Source organism: Scyliorhinus torazame, chromosome 10, assembly GCF_047496885.1.
Source record: "Scyliorhinus torazame isolate Kashiwa2021f chromosome 10, sScyTor2.1, whole genome shotgun sequence".
In the NCBI taxonomy this organism is placed as follows: Eukaryota; Metazoa; Chordata; class Chondrichthyes; order Carcharhiniformes; family Scyliorhinidae; genus Scyliorhinus; species Scyliorhinus torazame.
In genome coordinates this window covers 143317561-143334425 of record NC_092716.1, presented here as the reverse complement: position 1 = coordinate 143334425, position 16865 = coordinate 143317561, and positions in this window count along the sequence as shown.

Genomic DNA, 16865 nt, shown 5'->3' with positions numbered 1-16865 from the left:
CTCTATTAGCTTCTGACTGCCTGTCCCACAGTGCTCCACTCACACTCTGCTCTATTAGCCTCTAACTGCCTGCCCCACAGTCCTCCACTTGCACTCTCCTCTAGGAGCCTCTGACTGCCTGTCCTATGGTCCTCCACTCACACTCTCCTCTAGAAGCTTCTGAGTGCCAACCAACATCCACCACACGCCCTCTCCTCTGAGTGCTGCTGACTGCATGGCCTGGTACCGCCCCAACCCCCTTCTCCAGGTGCTGTTCACGATCTGTCCCATGTCCTCCACTTGAACTGTCTTCTCGGAGATGCTGACTGCCATCCTGGCATGCATCTCCCACACTCTCCTTTAGGTGCTGATACTGCCTGCCCCGGTGTCCTCCTCTTGAACTGTCTTCTCGCACCCACATCTAGGACCTGCTGACTGCCTGTCCCAGCCACATTCTCTCACACTCTTTGGGTGGTGCCAGCTTCTTCTCCCAAGGCCCACCTCACACACCCTCCTCTAACTGCTCCTGAATGCCTGTCGCAGCACCCTCCTCTCGCCCTCTCCTAAAGGAGCAGCTCACTGCGTGTCCCAGCATCCTCCTCTCACACTCTCTTCTAGCTGCTGCTGACTGCCTGCCCCAGCATCCTCCTCTCACACTCTCCTATAGGAGCAACTCACTGCCTGCCCCAGCATCCTCCTCTCACACTCTCCTATAGGAGCAGCTCACTGCCTGCCCCAGCATCCTCCTCTCACACTCTCCTATAGGAGCAACTCACTGCCTGACCCAGCATCCTCCTCTCACACTCTCCTATAGGAGCAGCTCACCGCCTGCCCCAGCATCCTCCTCTCACACTCTCCTATAGGAGCAGCTCACTGCCTGTCCCAGCATCCTCCTCTCGCACTCTCCTCTAGGAGCAGCTGACTGCCTGTCCCAGCATCCTCCTCTCACACTCTCCTCCTCAGCTTCCGTCTCCCAGCATCCTTCTCTCGCACTCTCCTCTAGGAGCTGCTGACTGCCTGTCCCAGCATCCTCCTCTCACACTCTCCTCTAGGAGCAGCTCACTGCCTGTCCCAGCACCCAGCATCCTCCTCTCGCACTCTCCTCTAGGAGCAGCTGACTGCCTGTCCCAGCACCCAGCACTCTCCTCTCGCACTCTCCTCTAGGAGCTGCTGATTGCCTGTCCCAGCATCCTCCTCTCGCACTCTCCTCTTGGAGCTGCTGAATGCCTGCCCCAGCATCCTCCTCTCGCACTCTTCTCTAGGAGCATCTCACTGCCTGTGCCAGCATCCTTGTCTCGCACTCTCCTCTAGGAGCTGCTGAATGCCTGCCCCAGCATCCTCCTCTCGCACTCTCCTCTAGGAGCAGGTCACTGCCTGTGCCAGCATCCTCGTCTCGCACTCTCCTCTTGGAGCTGCTGAATGCCTGCCCCAGCATCCTCCTCTCGCACTCTCCTCTAGGAGCAGCTCACTGCCAGTCCCAGCACCCAGCATCCTCCTTTCACACTCTCCTCTAGGAGCAGCTGATGCCTGTCCCAGCATCCTCCTCTCACACTCTCCTCTAGGAGCAGCTCACTGCCTGTCCCAGCATCCTCCTCTCACACTCTCCTCTAGGAGCAGCTCACTGCCAGTCCCAACACCCAGCATCCTCCTTTGCGCTCTCCTCTAGGAGCAGCTCACTGCCTGTCCCAGCATCCTCCTCTCACGCTCTCCTCTAGGAGCAGCTCACTGCCTGTCCCAGCATCCTCCTCTCGCACTCTCCTCTAGGAGCAGCTGACTGCCTGTCCCAGCACCCAGCACCCTCCTCTCGCACTCTCCTCTAGGAGCAGCTGACTGCCTGTGCCAGCATCCTCCTCTCGCACTCTCCTCTAGGAGCAGCTGACTGCCTGTGCCAGCATCCTCCTCTCGCACTCTCCTCTAGGAGCTGCTGATTGCCTGTCGCAGCATCCTCCTCTCACACTCTCCTCTAGGAGCAGCTGACTGCCTGTCCCAGCACCCAGCACCCTCCTCTCGCACTCTCCTCTAGGAGCAGCTGACTGCCTGTGCCAGCATCCCCCTCTCGCACTCTCCTCTAGGAGCAGCTGACTGCCTGTGCCAGCATCCTCCTCTCGCACTCTCCTCTAGGAGCTGCTGATTGCCTGTCGCAGCATCCTCCTCTCACACTCTCCTCTTGGAGCAGCTGACTGCCTGTGCCAGCATCCTCCTCTCGCACTCTCCTCTCGGAGCAGCTGACTGCCTGTGCCAGCATCCTCCTCTCGCACTCTCCTCTAGGAGCTGCTGATTGCCTGTCGCAGCATCCTCCACTCGCACTCTCCTCTTGGAGCTGCTGATGCCTGTCCCAGCATCCTCCTCTCACACTCTCCTCTTGGAGCAGCTCACTGCCTGTCCCAGCACCCAGCATCCTCCTCTCGCACTCTCCTCTAGGCGCAGCTGACTGCCTGTGCCAGCATCCTCCTCTCGCACTCTCCTCTAGGAGCAGCTGACTGCCTGTGCCAGCATCCTCCTCTCGCACTCTCCTCTAGGAGCAGCTGACTGCCTGTGCCAGCATCCTCCTCTCGCACTCTCCTCTTGGAGCTGCTGAATGCCTGTCCCAGCATCCTCCTCTCACACTCTCCTCTATGAGCAGCTGACTGCCTGTCCCAGCACCCAGCATCCTCTTCTCGCACTCTCCTCTAGGAGCAGCTCACTGCCTGCCCCAGCATCCTCCTCTCGCACTCTCCTCTAGGAGCAGCTCACTGCCTGTCCCAGCATCCTCCTCTCACACTCTCCTCTAGGAGCAGCTGACTGCCTGTCCCAGCATCCTCCTCTCACACTCTCCTCTAGGAGCAGCTGACTGCCTGTCCCAGCATCCTCCTCTCACACTCTCCTTCTCCTCAGCTTCCTTCTCCCAGCATCCTTCTCTCGCACTCTCCTCTAGGAGCAGCTGACTGCCTGTCCCAGCATCCTTCTCTCGCACTCTCCTCTAGGAGCAGCTGACTGCCTGTCCCAGCATCCTCCTCTCACACTCTCCTTCTCCTCAGCTTCCTTCTCCCAGCATCCTTCTCTCGCACTCTCCTCTAGGAGCAGCTGACTGCCTGTCCCAGCATCCTTCTCTCGCACTCTCCTCTAGGAGCAGCTGACTGCCTGTCCCAGCATCCTTCTCTCGCACTCTCCTCTAGGAGCAGCTCACTGCCTGTCCCAGCATCCTCCTCTCACACTCTCCTCTAGGAGCAGCTCACTGCCTGTCCCAGCACCCAGCATCCTCCTCTCGCACTCTCCTCTAGGAGCAGCTCACTGCCTGTCCCAGCATCCTCCTCTCACACTCTCCTCTAGGAGCAGCTCACTGCCTGTCCCAGCATCCTCCTCTCGCACTCTCCTCTAGGAGCTGCTGAATGCCTGCCCCAGCATCCTCCTCTCACACTCTCCTATAGGAGCAACTCACTGCCTGCCCCAGCATCCTCCTCTCACACTCTCCTATAGGAGCAGCTCACTGCCTGCCCCAGCATCCTCCTCTCACACTCTCCTATAGGAGCAACTCACTGCCTGACCCAGCATCCTCCTCTCACACTCTCCTATAGGAGCAGCTCACCGCCTGCCCCAGCATCCTCCTCTCACACTCTCCTATAGGAGCAGCTCACTGCCTGTCCCAGCATCCTCCTCTCGCACTCTCCTCTAGGAGCAGCTGACTGCCTGTCCCAGCATCCTCCTCTCACACTCTCCTCCTCAGCTTCCGTCTCCCAGCATCCTTCTCTCGCACTCTCCTCTAGGAGCTGCTGACTGCCTGTCCCAGCATCCTCCTCTCACACTCTCCTCTAGGAGCAGCTCACTGCCTGTCCCAGCACCCAGCATCCTCCTCTCGCACTCTCCTCTAGGAGCAGCTGACTGCCTGTCCCAGCACCCAGCACTCTCCTCTCGCACTCTCCTCTAGGAGCTGCTGATTGCCTGTCCCAGCATCCTCCTCTCGCACTCTCCTCTTGGAGCTGCTGAATGCCTGCCCCAGCATCCTCCTCTCGCACTCTTCTCTAGGAGCATCTCACTGCCTGTGCCAGCATCCTTGTCTCGCACTCTCCTCTAGGAGCTGCTGAATGCCTGCCCCAGCATCCTCCTCTCGCACTCTCCTCTAGGAGCAGGTCACTGCCTGTGCCAGCATCCTCGTCTCGCACTCTCCTCTTGGAGCTGCTGAATGCCTGCCCCAGCATCCTCCTCTCGCACTCTCCTCTAGGAGCAGCTCACTGCCAGTCCCAGCACCCAGCATCCTCCTTTCACACTCTCCTCTAGGAGCAGCTGATGCCTGTCCCAGCATCCTCCTCTCACACTCTCCTCTAGGAGCAGCTCACTGCCTGTCCCAGCATCCTCCTCTCACACTCTCCTCTAGGAGCAGCTCACTGCCAGTCCCAACACCCAGCATCCTCCTTTGCGCTCTCCTCTAGGAGCAGCTCACTGCCTGTCCCAGCATCCTCCTCTCACGCTCTCCTCTAGGAGCAGCTCACTGCCTGTCCCAGCATCCTCCTCTCGCACTCTCCTCTAGGAGCAGCTGACTGCCTGTCCCAGCACCCAGCACCCTCCTCTCGCACTCTCCTCTAGGAGCAGCTGACTGCCTGTGCCAGCATCCTCCTCTCGCACTCTCCTCTAGGAGCAGCTGACTGCCTGTGCCAGCATCCTCCTCTCGCACTCTCCTCTAGGAGCTGCTGATTGCCTGTCGCAGCATCCTCCTCTCACACTCTCCTCTAGGAGCAGCTGACTGCCTGTCCCAGCACCCAGCACCCTCCTCTCGCACTCTCCTCTAGGAGCAGCTGACTGCCTGTGCCAGCATCCCCCTCTCGCACTCTCCTCTAGGAGCAGCTGACTGCCTGTGCCAGCATCCTCCTCTCGCACTCTCCTCTAGGAGCAGCTGACTGCCTGTGCCAGCATCCTCCTCTCGCACTCTCCTCTAGGAGCTGCTGATTGCCTGTCGCAGCATCCTCCACTCGCACTCTCCTCTTGGAGCTGCTGATGCCTGTCCCAGCATCCTCCTCTCACACTCTCCTCTTGGAGCAGCTCACTGCCTGTCCCAGCACCCAGCATCCTCCTCTCGCACTCTCCTCTTGGAGCTGCTGATTGCCTGTCGCAGCATCCTCCTCTCACACTCTCCTCTTGGAGCAGCTGACTGCCTGTGCCAGCATCCTCCTCTCGCACTCTCCTCTAGGAGCAGCTGACTGCCTGTGCCAGCATCCTCCTCTCGCACTCTCCTCTAGGAGCTGCTGATTGCCTGTCGCAGCATCCTCCACTCGCACTCTCCTCTTGGAGCTGCTGATGCCTGTCCCAGCACCCAGCATCCTCCTCTCACACTCTCCTCTAGGAGCTGCTGATTGCCTGTCGCAGCATCCTCCACTCGCACTCTCCTCTTGGAGCTGCTGATGCCTGTCCCAGCACCCAGCATCCTCCTCTCGCACTCTCCTCTAGGAGCAGCTGACTGCCTGTGCCAGCATCCTCCTCTCGCACTCTCCTCTAGGAGCTGCTGATTGCCTGTCGCAGCATCCTCCTCTCACACTCTCCTCTTGGAGCAGCTCACTGCCTGTCCCAGCACCCAGCATCCTCCTCTCGCACTCTCCTCTAGGCGCAGCTGACTGCCTGTGCCAGCATCCTCCTCTCGCACTCTCCTCTAGGAGCAGCTGACTGCCTGTGCCAGCATCCTCCTCTCGCACTCTCCTCTAGGAGCAGCTGACTGCCTGTGCCAGCATCCTCCTCTCGCACTCTCCTCTTGGAGCTGCTGAATGCCTGTCCCAGCATCCTCCTCTCACACTCTCCTCTATGAGCAGCTGACTGCCTGTCCCAGCACCCAGCATCCTCTTCTCGCACTCTCCTCTAGGAGCAGCTCACTGCCTGCCCCAGCATCCTCCTCTCGCACTCTCCTCTAGGAGCAGCTCACTGCCTGTCCCAGCATCCTCCTCTCACACTCTCCTCTAGGAGCAGCTGACTGCCTGTCCCAGCATCCTCCTCTCACACTCTCCTCTAGGAGCAGCTGACTGCCTGTCCCAGCATCCTCCTCTCACACTCTCCTTCTCCTCAGCTTCCTTCTCCCAGCATCCTTCTCTCGCACTCTCCTCTAGGAGCAGCTGACTGCCTGTCCCAGCATCCTTCTCTCGCACTCTCCTCTAGGAGCAGCTGACTGCCTGTCCCAGCATCCTCCTCTCACACTCTCCTTCTCCTCAGCTTCCTTCTCCCAGCATCCTTCTCTCGCACTCTCCTCTAGGAGCAGCTGACTGCCTGTCCCAGCATCCTTCTCTCGCACTCTCCTCTAGGAGCAGCTGACTGCCTGTCCCAGCATCCTTCTCTCGCACTCTCCTCTAGGAGCAGCTCACTGCCTGTCCCAGCATCCTCCTCTCACACTCTCCTCTAGGAGCAGCTCACTGCCTGTCCCAGCACCCAGCATCCTCCTCTCGCACTCTCCTCTAGGAGCAGCTCACTGCCTGTCCCAGCATCCTCCTCTCACACTCTCCTCTAGGAGCAGCTCACTGCCTGTCCCAGCATCCTCCTCTCGCACTCTCCTCTAGGAGCTGCTGAATGCCTGTCCCAGCATCCTCCTCTCACACTCTCCTCTTGGAGCTGCTGAATGCCTGTCCCAGCATCCTCCTCTCACACTCTCATATAGGAGCAGCTCACTGCCTGTCCCAGCATCCTCCTCTCACACTCTCCTCTAGGAGCTGCTGACTGCCTGTCCCAGCATCCTTCTCTCGCACTCTCCTCTAGGAGCAGCTCACTGCCTGTGCCAGCATCCTCCTCTCACACTCTCCTCTAGGAGCTGCTGATTGCCTGTCCCAACATCCTCCTCTCGCACTCTCCTCTTGGAGCTGCTGAATGCCTGTCCCAGCATCCTCCTCTCACACTCTCCTCTTGGAGCTGCTGAATGCCTGTCCCAGCATCCTTCTCTTGCACTCTCCTCTAGGAGCAGCTCACTGCCTGTCCCAGCATCCTACTCTCACACTCTCCTCTTGGAGCTGCTGAATGCCTGTCCCAGCATCCTCCTCTCGCACTCTCCTCTAGGAGCAGCTCACTGCCTGTGCCAGCATCCTCGTCTCGCACTCTCCTCTAGGAGCTGCTGACTGCCTGTCCCAGCATCCTCCTCTCGCACTCTCCTCTAGGAGCAGCTGACTGCCTGTCCCAGCATCCTCCTCTCGCACTCTCCTCTAGGAGCAGCTGACTGCCTGTCCCAGCATCCTCCTCCCACACTCTCCTTCTCCTCAGCTTCCTTCTCCCAGCATCCTTCTCTCGCACGCTCCTCTAGGAGCAGCTCACTGCCTGTGCCAGCATCCTCGTCTCGCACTCTCCTCTTGGAGCTGCTGAATGCCTGTCCCAGCATCCTCGTCTCGCACTCTCCTCTTGGAGCTGCTGAATGCCTGCCCCAGCATCCTCCTCTCGCACTCTCCTCTAGGAGCAGCTCACTGCCTGTGCCAGCATCCTCCTCTCGCACTCTCCTCTAGGAGCTGCTGATTGCCTGTCGCAGCATCCTCCTCTCGCACTCTCCTCTTGGAGCTGCTGAATGCCTGTCCCAGCATCCTCCTCTCGCACTCTCCTCTAGGAGCTGCTGATTGCCTGTCGCAGCATCCTCCTCTCGCACTCTCCTCTTGGAGCTGCTGAATGCCTGTCCCAGCATCCTCCTCTCGCACTCTCCTCTAGGAGCAGCTCACTGCATGTCCCAGCATCCTCCTCTCGCACTCTCCTCTTGGAGCTGCTGAATGCCTGTCCCAGCATCCTTCTCTCGCACTCTCCTCTAGGAGCAGCTGACTCCCTGTCCCAGCATTCTCCTCTCGCACTCTCCTCTAGGAGCAGCTGACTGCCTGTCCCAGCGTCCCACTCTCACACACTTCACTATGTGCTGTTGACTGCCTGTCCCAGCATCCACCTCTCACACTCTCCTCCAGGTGCTTCTGTCTGCCTCTCCCAGTGTCCTCCTCCTGCCGTCTCCTCTAGGTGCTGCTGAAGGCCTGTCCCAGTGTCCTCCTCTCGCACTCTTCTCTAGGAGCAGCTCACTGCCTGTGCCAGCATCCTTGTCTCGCACTCTCCTCTAGGAGCTGCTGAATGCCTGCCCCAGCATCCTCCTCTCGCACTCTCCTCTAGGAGCAGCTGACTGCCTGTCCCAGCATCCTCCTCTCACACTCTCCTCTAGGAGCAGCTCACTGCCAGTCCCAGCACTCAGCATCCTCCTCTCACACTCTCCTCTAGGAGCAGCTGACTGCCTGTCCCAGCATCCTCCTCTCACACTCTCCTCTAGGAGCAGCTCACTGCCTGTCCCAGCATCCTCCTCTCACACTCTCCTCTAGGAGCAGCTCACTGCCTGTCCCAGCACCCAGCATCCTCCTTTCGCGCTCTCCTCTAGGAGCTGCTGATTGCCTGTCGCAGCATCCTCCTCTCACACTCTCTTCTTGGAGCTGCTGATTGCCTGTCGCAGCATCCTCCTCTCGCACTCTCCTCTTGGAGCTGCTGATGCCTGTCCCAGCATCCTCCTCTCACACTCTCCTCTTGGAGCAGCTCACTGCCTGTCCCAGCACCCAGCATCCTCCTCTCGCACTCTCCTCTAGGAGCAGCTGACTGCCTATGCCAGCATCCTCCTCTCGCACTCTCCTCTAGGAGCAGCTGACTGCCTGTGCCAGCATCCTCCTCTCGCACTCTCCTCTAGGAGCAGCTGACTGCCTGTGCCAGCATCCTCCTCTCGCACTCTCCTCTTGGAGCTGCTGAATGCCTGTCCCAGCATCCTCCTCTCACACTCTCCTCTCGGAGCAGCTGACTGCCTGTCCCAGCACCCAGCATCCTCCTCTCGCACTCTCCTCTAGGAGCAGCTCACTGCCTGCCCCAGCATCCTCCTCTCGCACTCTCCTCTAGGAGCAGCTCACTGCCTGTCCCAGCATCCTCCTCTCACACTCTCCTATAGGAGCAGCTGACTGCCTGTCCCAGCATCCTCCTCTCACACTCTCCTTCTCCTCAGCTTCCTTCTCCCAGCATCCTTCACTCGCACTCTCCTCTAGGAGCAGCTGACTGCCTGTCCCAGCATCCTTCTCTCGCGCTCTCCTCTAGGAGCAGCTCACTGCCTGTCCCAGCATCCTCCTCTCACGCTCTCCTCTAGGAGCTGCTGAATGCCTGTCCCAGCACCTCCTCTCACACTCTCCTCTAGGAGCAGCTCACTGCCTGTCCCAGCACCCAGCATCCTCCTCTCGCACTCTCCTCTAGGAGCAGCTCACTGCCTGTCCCAGCATCCTCCTCTCACACTCTCCTCTAGGAGCAGCTCACTGCCTGTCCCAGCATCCTCCTCTCGCACTCTCCTCTAGGAGCTGCTGAATGCCTGTCCCAGCATCCTCCTCTCACACTCTCCTCTTGGAGATGCTGAATGCCTGTCCCAGCATCCTCCTCTCACACTCTCATATAGGAGCAGCTCACTGCCTGTCCCAGCATCCTCCTCTCACACTCTCCTCTAGGAGCTGCTGAATGCCTGTCCCAGCATCCTCCTCTCACACTCTCCTCTAGGAGCAGCTCACTGCCTGTCCCAGCATCCTCCTCTCACACTCTCCTCTAGGAGCTGCTGACTGCCTGTCCCAGCATCCTTCTCTCGCACTCTCCTCTAGGAGCAGCTCACTGCCTGTGCCAGCATCCTCCTCTCACACTCTCCTCTAGGAGCTGCTGATTGCCTGTCCCAACATCCTCCTCTCGCACTCTCCTCTTGGAGCTGCTGAATGCCTGTCCCAGCATCCTCCTCTCACACTCTCCTCTTGGAGCTGCTGAATGCCTGTCCCAGCATCCTTCTCTTGCACTCTCCTCTAGGAGCAGCTCACTGCCTGTCCCAGCATCCTACTCTCACACTCTCCTCTTGGAGCTGCTGAATGCCTGTCCCAGCATCCTCCTCTCGCACTCTCCTCTAGGAGCAGCTCACTGCCTGTGCCAGCATCCTCGTCTCGCACTCTCCTCTAGGAGCTGCTGATTGCCTGTCCCAGCATCCTCCTCTCGCACTCTCCTCTAGGAGCAGCTGACTGCCTGTCCCAGCATCCTCCTCTCGCACTCTCCTCTAGGAGCAGCTGACTGCCTGTCCCAGCATCCTCCTCTCACACTCTCCTTCTCCTCAGCTTCCTTCTCCCAGCATCCTTCTCTCGCACTCTCCTCTAGGAGCAGCTCACTGCCTGTGCCAGCATCCTCGTCTCGCACTCTCCTCTTGGAGCTGCTGAATGCCTGTCCCAGCATCCTCGTCTCGCACTCTCCTCTTGGAGCTGCTGAATGCCTGCCCCAGCATCCTCCTCTCGCACTCTCCTCTAGGAGCAGCTCACTGCCTGTGCCAGCATCCTCCTCTCGCACTCTCCTCTAGGAGCTGCTGATTGCCTGTCGCAGCATCCTCCTCTCGCACTCTCCTCTTGGAGCTGCTGAATGCCTGTCCCAGCATCCTCCTCTCGCACTCTCCTCTAGGAGCTGCTGATTGCCTGTCGCAGCATCCTCCTCTCGCACTCTCCTCTTGGAGCTGCTGAATGCCTGTCCCAGCATCCTCCTCTCGCACTCTCCTCTAGGAGCAGCTCACTGCCTGTCCCAGCATCCTCCTCTCGCACTCTCCTCTTGGAGCTGCTGAATGCCTGTCCCAGCATCCTTCTCTCGCATTCTCCTCTAGGAGCAGCTGACTCCCTGTCCCAGCATTCTCCTCTCGCACTCTCCTCTAGGAGCAGCTGACTGCCTGTCCCAGCGTCCCACTCTCACACACTTCACTATGTGCTGTTGACTGCCTGTCCCAGCATCCACCTCTCACACTCTCCTCCAGGTGCTTCTGTCTGCCTCTCCCAGTGTCCTCCTCCTGCCCTCTCCTCTAGGTGCTGCTGAAGGCCTGTCCCAGTGTCCTACTCCTGCCCTCTCCTCTTGGTGCTGGTGACTGCCTGTCCAGCCTAGTCCACTCAGACTCTCTTCCAGTGCTGCTGACAGCCTGTTCCAGGGTCTTCCCCTCGCAACCTCCTCTCGGTGCTGCTGACTGCCAACTCACCATCCACCTCACCCACCCTCCTCTCGGTGCTGTTGACTGCCTTTTCTGGCAACTTACTCTCACCCTATCTTCCACTGGTTGTTGGGATATTGTAAAACTTTCTGTCTGGCCTGTGCCCACCTTTTTATCACTGTCCTGCTGCCTGCTTTGATCTACAGTCTTCTGGTTAAGTGTTACAACATTACTGCACCCTTTGGGATTTCTTTTTTAAGTACAGTCTTTGGACACTGGAACACCCCTGTCCTGTTGGACCAGGCCAAGGCGCCCCTCTAGGCTCTGTGGCAGAACCTGTGAAGTTAATTTGATAGACTTGGCAAGCAGCCAATCGGTCTATGTAGGATTCTTAGCCAGCTCGTATCGTTGCCTGTGATTGGTGAAGCCAGTCAGAAACCCTCTAGAAAGAAGATGGATCTTCTGCAGAGTTTGATCTTTTGTTTCAGTTCTGTGAGGAAGCTTAGCTAGTATGGAGCTTGAGGGCTCTCTCTCTCTCTCCTTCAACTTACAAGATACTGCGAGGCCTGGATAGAGTGGATGTGGGCAGGATGTTTCCACTTGGGAGGAAAAACTGGAACCAGAGGACACAATCTCAGACTAAAGGGACAATCCTTTAAAACAGAGATGAGGAATTTCTTCAGCCATAGGGTGGTGAATCTGTGGAACTCTTTGCCGCAGAAGGCTGTGGAGGCCAAATCACTGAGTGTCTATAAGACAGAAATAGATAGGTTCTTGATTAATAAGGGATCAGGGGTTCGGGGGTTCGGCAAGAGAATGGGGATGAGAAAAATATAAACCATGATTGAATGGTGGAGCAGACTCGATGGGACGAGTGGCCTAATTCTGTTTCTATGTCTTATGGTCTTCTCTCTCGCTTTGCCATATAATTTTAAGAGAAGGTGGCGCAGTGGTTAGCACTGCTACCTCACTGCTGTAGGGACCCGGGTTCAATTCCAGCCTCAGGTGACTGTCTGTTTGCACTTTCTCCACATGTCTGTCTGCGTTTCCTCAGGGTGCTCTTGTTTCCTCCCACAGTCCAAAATGTGCAGGTGAGGTGGATTGGCCATCCTAAATTGGCCCTTAGTGTCCAAAAGGTTGGATGGAGTTACTGGGTTACAGGGATAGTGTGGAGGTGTGGGCTTAAGTAGGGTGCTCTTTCCAAGGGCCAGTGCAGACTCGATGGGCCAAATGGCATCCTTCTGCACTGCAGGTATTCTATGATTCTAGATAGATCTGTGGAGATCTTCTTGTTTCAAAGACACAGAGAGAAAACAGACCTGAGAAAGAGATCTCTGGAAAGAGAAAGTACCAGCCATTTTCCACAAGTCAGTAACATTCTAATGCTGCGTCTCAGGGGGCTGGGAAGAGTTCGGATTAAAGCTTAAACTGAGAATATTCCTTAAAGTACGGACAGAATTCCTGTGCTGAGTTCAGGCAAAGGGAATGAAAACTATGTTTACTCAGAAGGCATCTGTAATTATTTCACAGGGAGACAAAAGCTTCATCGCGTGGTCATGGAGCAGAATTGCACTGATCTGAACATCCTGTGAACGCCACCATCTGGTGGCTGGCACTGGGAATTGCACTGACTTGAACATCCTGTACCTGGCTCCATCCGATGGTGGAAAGACGGAACTGCGCCGACTGGAATTTCTTGAGCACATTTACTCCCACGCGTCGCAACCACAGCAGCAAAGACTCACCTCAACTTTTTCCCTTCAATCCCCATTTTTATTTTATCCTCAGCAACTCTTACCTTGTGTCAGTCTGGATGGAGGGAGGGCCAGGGTTTTGGGATTAAGTAGGCTGGTAGACCATTGTCCTGTTATTTCTTTATATATTCATGTTTTCCTCTTTTTATTAATAAACAGTTTGTGAATGTTTTACTTATAAATCTGGTGTCTGTAACTCATTGGAGCAGTCGAGGGTTAAAGATCTCAGGAAAACACGAATTATTGTTTAATTAATTTATGTTGGGACTCTGGGGTCTGTGGGGGTAGAACCGACCCGCACTCGCCCAGGGTGTCATAACGTGGTGTTGATTGCATTTCCCAATGTCCCCCTCTCACATTCTCCTCTAGGTGCTGTTGACTGTCCCAAAGTCCCTCTCTCGCACTCTCTTCTATGTGCTGCTGATAGCTTGAAAATGAAATGAAATGAAAATGAATGAAAATCGCTTATTGCCACAAGTAGGCTTCAATTAAGTTACTGCGAAAAGCCCCTAGTTGCCACATTCCGGCGCCTGTTCGGGGAGGCTGTAACGGGAATTGAACCGTGCTGCTGGCCTGCCTTGGTCTGCTATCAAAGCCAGCGATTTAGCCCTGTGCTTGTTCCAATGCCTCCCACACTCCTCTAGGTGCTGCTGACTGCCTGTCCCAGAGTTTCCCTCTCACACTCTCCTCTAGGTGCTGCTGACTGCCTGTCCCCGGATCCTCCTCTCACACTCTCCTTGAGGTGCTGCTGACCGACTGTCCCAGGATCCTCCTCTCACACTGTGTTGAGGTGCTGCTGACTACCTGTCCCAGGGTCCCCCTCTCACACTCTCTTCTCCGTGCTGCTGACTGCTTGTTCCAATGCCTCACACTCTCCTCTAGGTGCTGCTGATGGCCTGTCCTAGAGTTCTCCTCTCACACTCTCCTTTAGGTGCTGCTGACTGCCTGTTCCAGGATCCTCCTCTCACATTGTGTTCAGAGTCCTCCTCTCACACTCTCCTCTAGGTGCTGCTGACTGCCTGTCCCAGGGTCCCCCTCTCACACTGTGTTGAGGTGCTGCTGACTACCTGTCCCAGAGTCCTCCTCTCACACTCTCCTCTAGGTGCTGCTGACTGCCTGTCCCAGGGTCCCCCTCTCACACTCTCATCTAGATGCTGCTGACTGCCTGTCCCAGAGTCCTCCTCTCACACTCTCCTCTAGGTGCTGCTGACTGCCTGTCCCAGAGTCCTCCTCTCACACTCTCCTCTAGGTGCTGCTGACTGCCTGTCCCAGGGTCCCCCTCTCACACGTGTTGAGTGCTGCTGACTGCCTGTCCCAGAGTCCTCCTCTCACACTCTCCTCGAGGTGCTGCTGACTGCCTGTCCCAGGGTGCTCCTCTCACACTCTCCTCTAGTTGCTGCTGACTGCCTGTCCCAGGGTGCTCCTCTCACACTCTCCTCTAGTTGCTGCTGACTGCCTGTCCCAGGGTGCTCCTCTCACACTCTCCTCTAGTTGCTGCTGACTGCCTGTCCCAGGGTGCTCCTCTCACACTCTCCTCTAGATGCTGCTGACTGCCTGTCCCAGGGTGCTCCTCTCACACTCTCCTCTAGTTGCTGCTGACTGCCTGTCCCAGGGTGCTCCTTTCACACTCTCCTCTAGATGCAGCTGACTGCCTGTCCCAGTGTCCTCCTCTAACACTCTCCTCTAGTTGCTGCTGACTGCCTGTCCCAGGGTCCCCCTCTCACGCTCTCCTCTAGGTGCTGCTGACTGCCTGTCCCGGAGTCCTCCTCTCACACTCTCCTCTAGGTGCTGCTGACTGCCTGTCCCAGGGTCCCCCTCTCACACGTGTTGAGTGCTGCTGACTGCCTGTCCCAGAGTCCACTTCTCACACTCTCCTCTAGATGCTGCTGACTGCCTGTCCCAGGGTGCTCCTCTCACACTCTCCTCTAGTTGCTGCTGACTGCCTGTCCCAGGGTGCTCCTCTCACACTCTCCTCTAGTTGCTGCTGACTGCCTGTCCCAGGGTGCTCCTCTCACACTCTCCTCTAGTTGCTGCTGACTGCCTGTCCCAGGGTGCTCCTCTCACACTCTCCTATAGGTGCTGCTGACTGCCTGTCCCAAAGTCCTCCTCTCACACTCTCCTCTAGTTGCTGCTGACTGCCTGTCCCAGAGTCCTCCTCTCACACTCTCCTCGAGGTGCTGCTGACTGCCTGTCCCAGGGTGCTCCTCTCACACTCTCCTCTAGTTGCTGCTGACTGCCTGTCCCAGAGTCCACTTCTCACACTCTCCTCTAGATGCTGCTGACTGCCTGTCCCAGAGTCCTCCTCTCACACTCTCCTCTAGTTGCTGCTGACTGCCTGTCCCAGGGTGCTCCTCTCACACTCTCCACTAGGCACATGCATAGCAGATTCAGAAAAAATGTTCCTGATGGTGTGGGAGTCCTGAACTAGGGGGTCATAGTTTGAGGATAAGGGGTAAACCTTGTAGGACTTAGGACTGAGGTGCTGAGAAATTGCTTCACCCAGAAAATGATGAATCTGTGGAATTCGCTGCCACAGAAAGTAGTATGAGCTAAAGCGTTGCATAATTTCAAAAAGGAATTAGATATAGCTCTTGGGGCTAAAGGGCTCAAGGGATATGGGAGAAGGTGGGATCAGGGTATTGAACATGATTATTAGCAATGATCATAATGAATGGCTGAGCTGCTGACTGACTTTCCCGGTGTCCTCTTGTTGCACTCTCTGCCAATGCTGATGACTGCCTGTCCCAGGTTCAAGCGCTTGCACTCTCATCTAGAGGATGCTGTCTGCCAGTCCCAGCATCCTCCTCTCACAATATCCTCTAGGTGACGATGACTGCCTGTAGGAGGATCCTGCTCCGCACTTTTCTCTAGGTGTAGCTGACTGCCTGTCCCAACGTCCTTCTCCTGCACCTTCTGGCTGCTGCTGACTGTATGTCCTGGTGTCCTCTACCCACCTTCTCTAGGTGCTACTGACTGCCAGTCCCAGAGTACTCCTCTCGCATTCTCTTCATGTGCTGCTGCCTACGTGTCCCAGGGTCCTCCTCTCACACCCTCCTCTCAGTGCTGCTGACTGTCTGTCCCAGGGTCCTCCTCTCGCATTCTCTTCATGTGCTGCTGACTGACTGTCCCAGTGTCCTCCTCTCCCACTCTCTTCATGGTGCTGCTGACTGCCTGACCCAAGATCCTCCTCTCCCACTCTCTTCATGGTGTTGCTGACTATCCCTAGGTTCTCCTCTCGTCTTATCCTCAGTTGTGCTCAAACTGCCTTCAACTTCTTTCTGTGTACATAGCATCTTCCCAACCCCCGCTGTCAGCAGCACTGGCGGCAGCCTGCTAACCTTTCTGTCCTGGTGGCCATGGTGTCCTCGGCGGTTGTCCTCTGGCAAGACATAGATAGGTTGGAGACTTGGGCAGAGAAATGGCAAATGGAGTTTAATCCGGACAAATGTGAGGTAATACACATAGAAGGGAAACATACAGTAAATGGCAAACTCTTAGGAATATAGAAAGTCAGAGAGATCTGGGCATACAGGCCCACAGATCTTTGAAGGTGGCAACACAAGTGGACAAGGAAGTCAAGAAAGCATACGGAATGCTTGTCTTCATTGGACGGGGCATTGAGTAAAAAAACTGGCAAGTCATGCTCCAGTTGTATACTTGGTAAGGCAGCACATGGAATATTGCGCACAATTCTGGTCAAGCACAGTACCAGAAGGATGTGGAGGCTTTGGAAAGGGTACAGAGTAGGTTTACCAGGATGTTGCCTGGTCTGGAGGATGTTAGCTCTGCGGAGAGGCTGAATAGACTCGGACTGCTTTTATTAGAAAGACGGAGGTTGAGGGACGGTCTAATAGAGGTCTACAAGATTATGAGGGGCATGGATAGAATGGATGGGCAGGCACTATTTCACAGGGTGTAGGGGCCAGTCACTTGGGGGCATAGGTTTAAGGTCTGTGGGGTAAAGTTTAGAGGAGATGTGCGAGGCAGATTTTTTTACACAAGAGTGCCAGGGGAGGTTGTGGAAGCAGATACATTAATGGCGTTCAAAAGACCTCTTGACAAATACATGGATAGGATGGGTATAGAGAGATATGACCCAAGGAATTGCTGAGGGTTTTGGCCAAGGGTGGTATCATGACCGGTACAGGCTTGAAGGGCTGAAGGGCCTGTTCCTGGGCTATATTGTGCTTAGTTCTTTGGCGGTGAATCCTGAGTTGTCC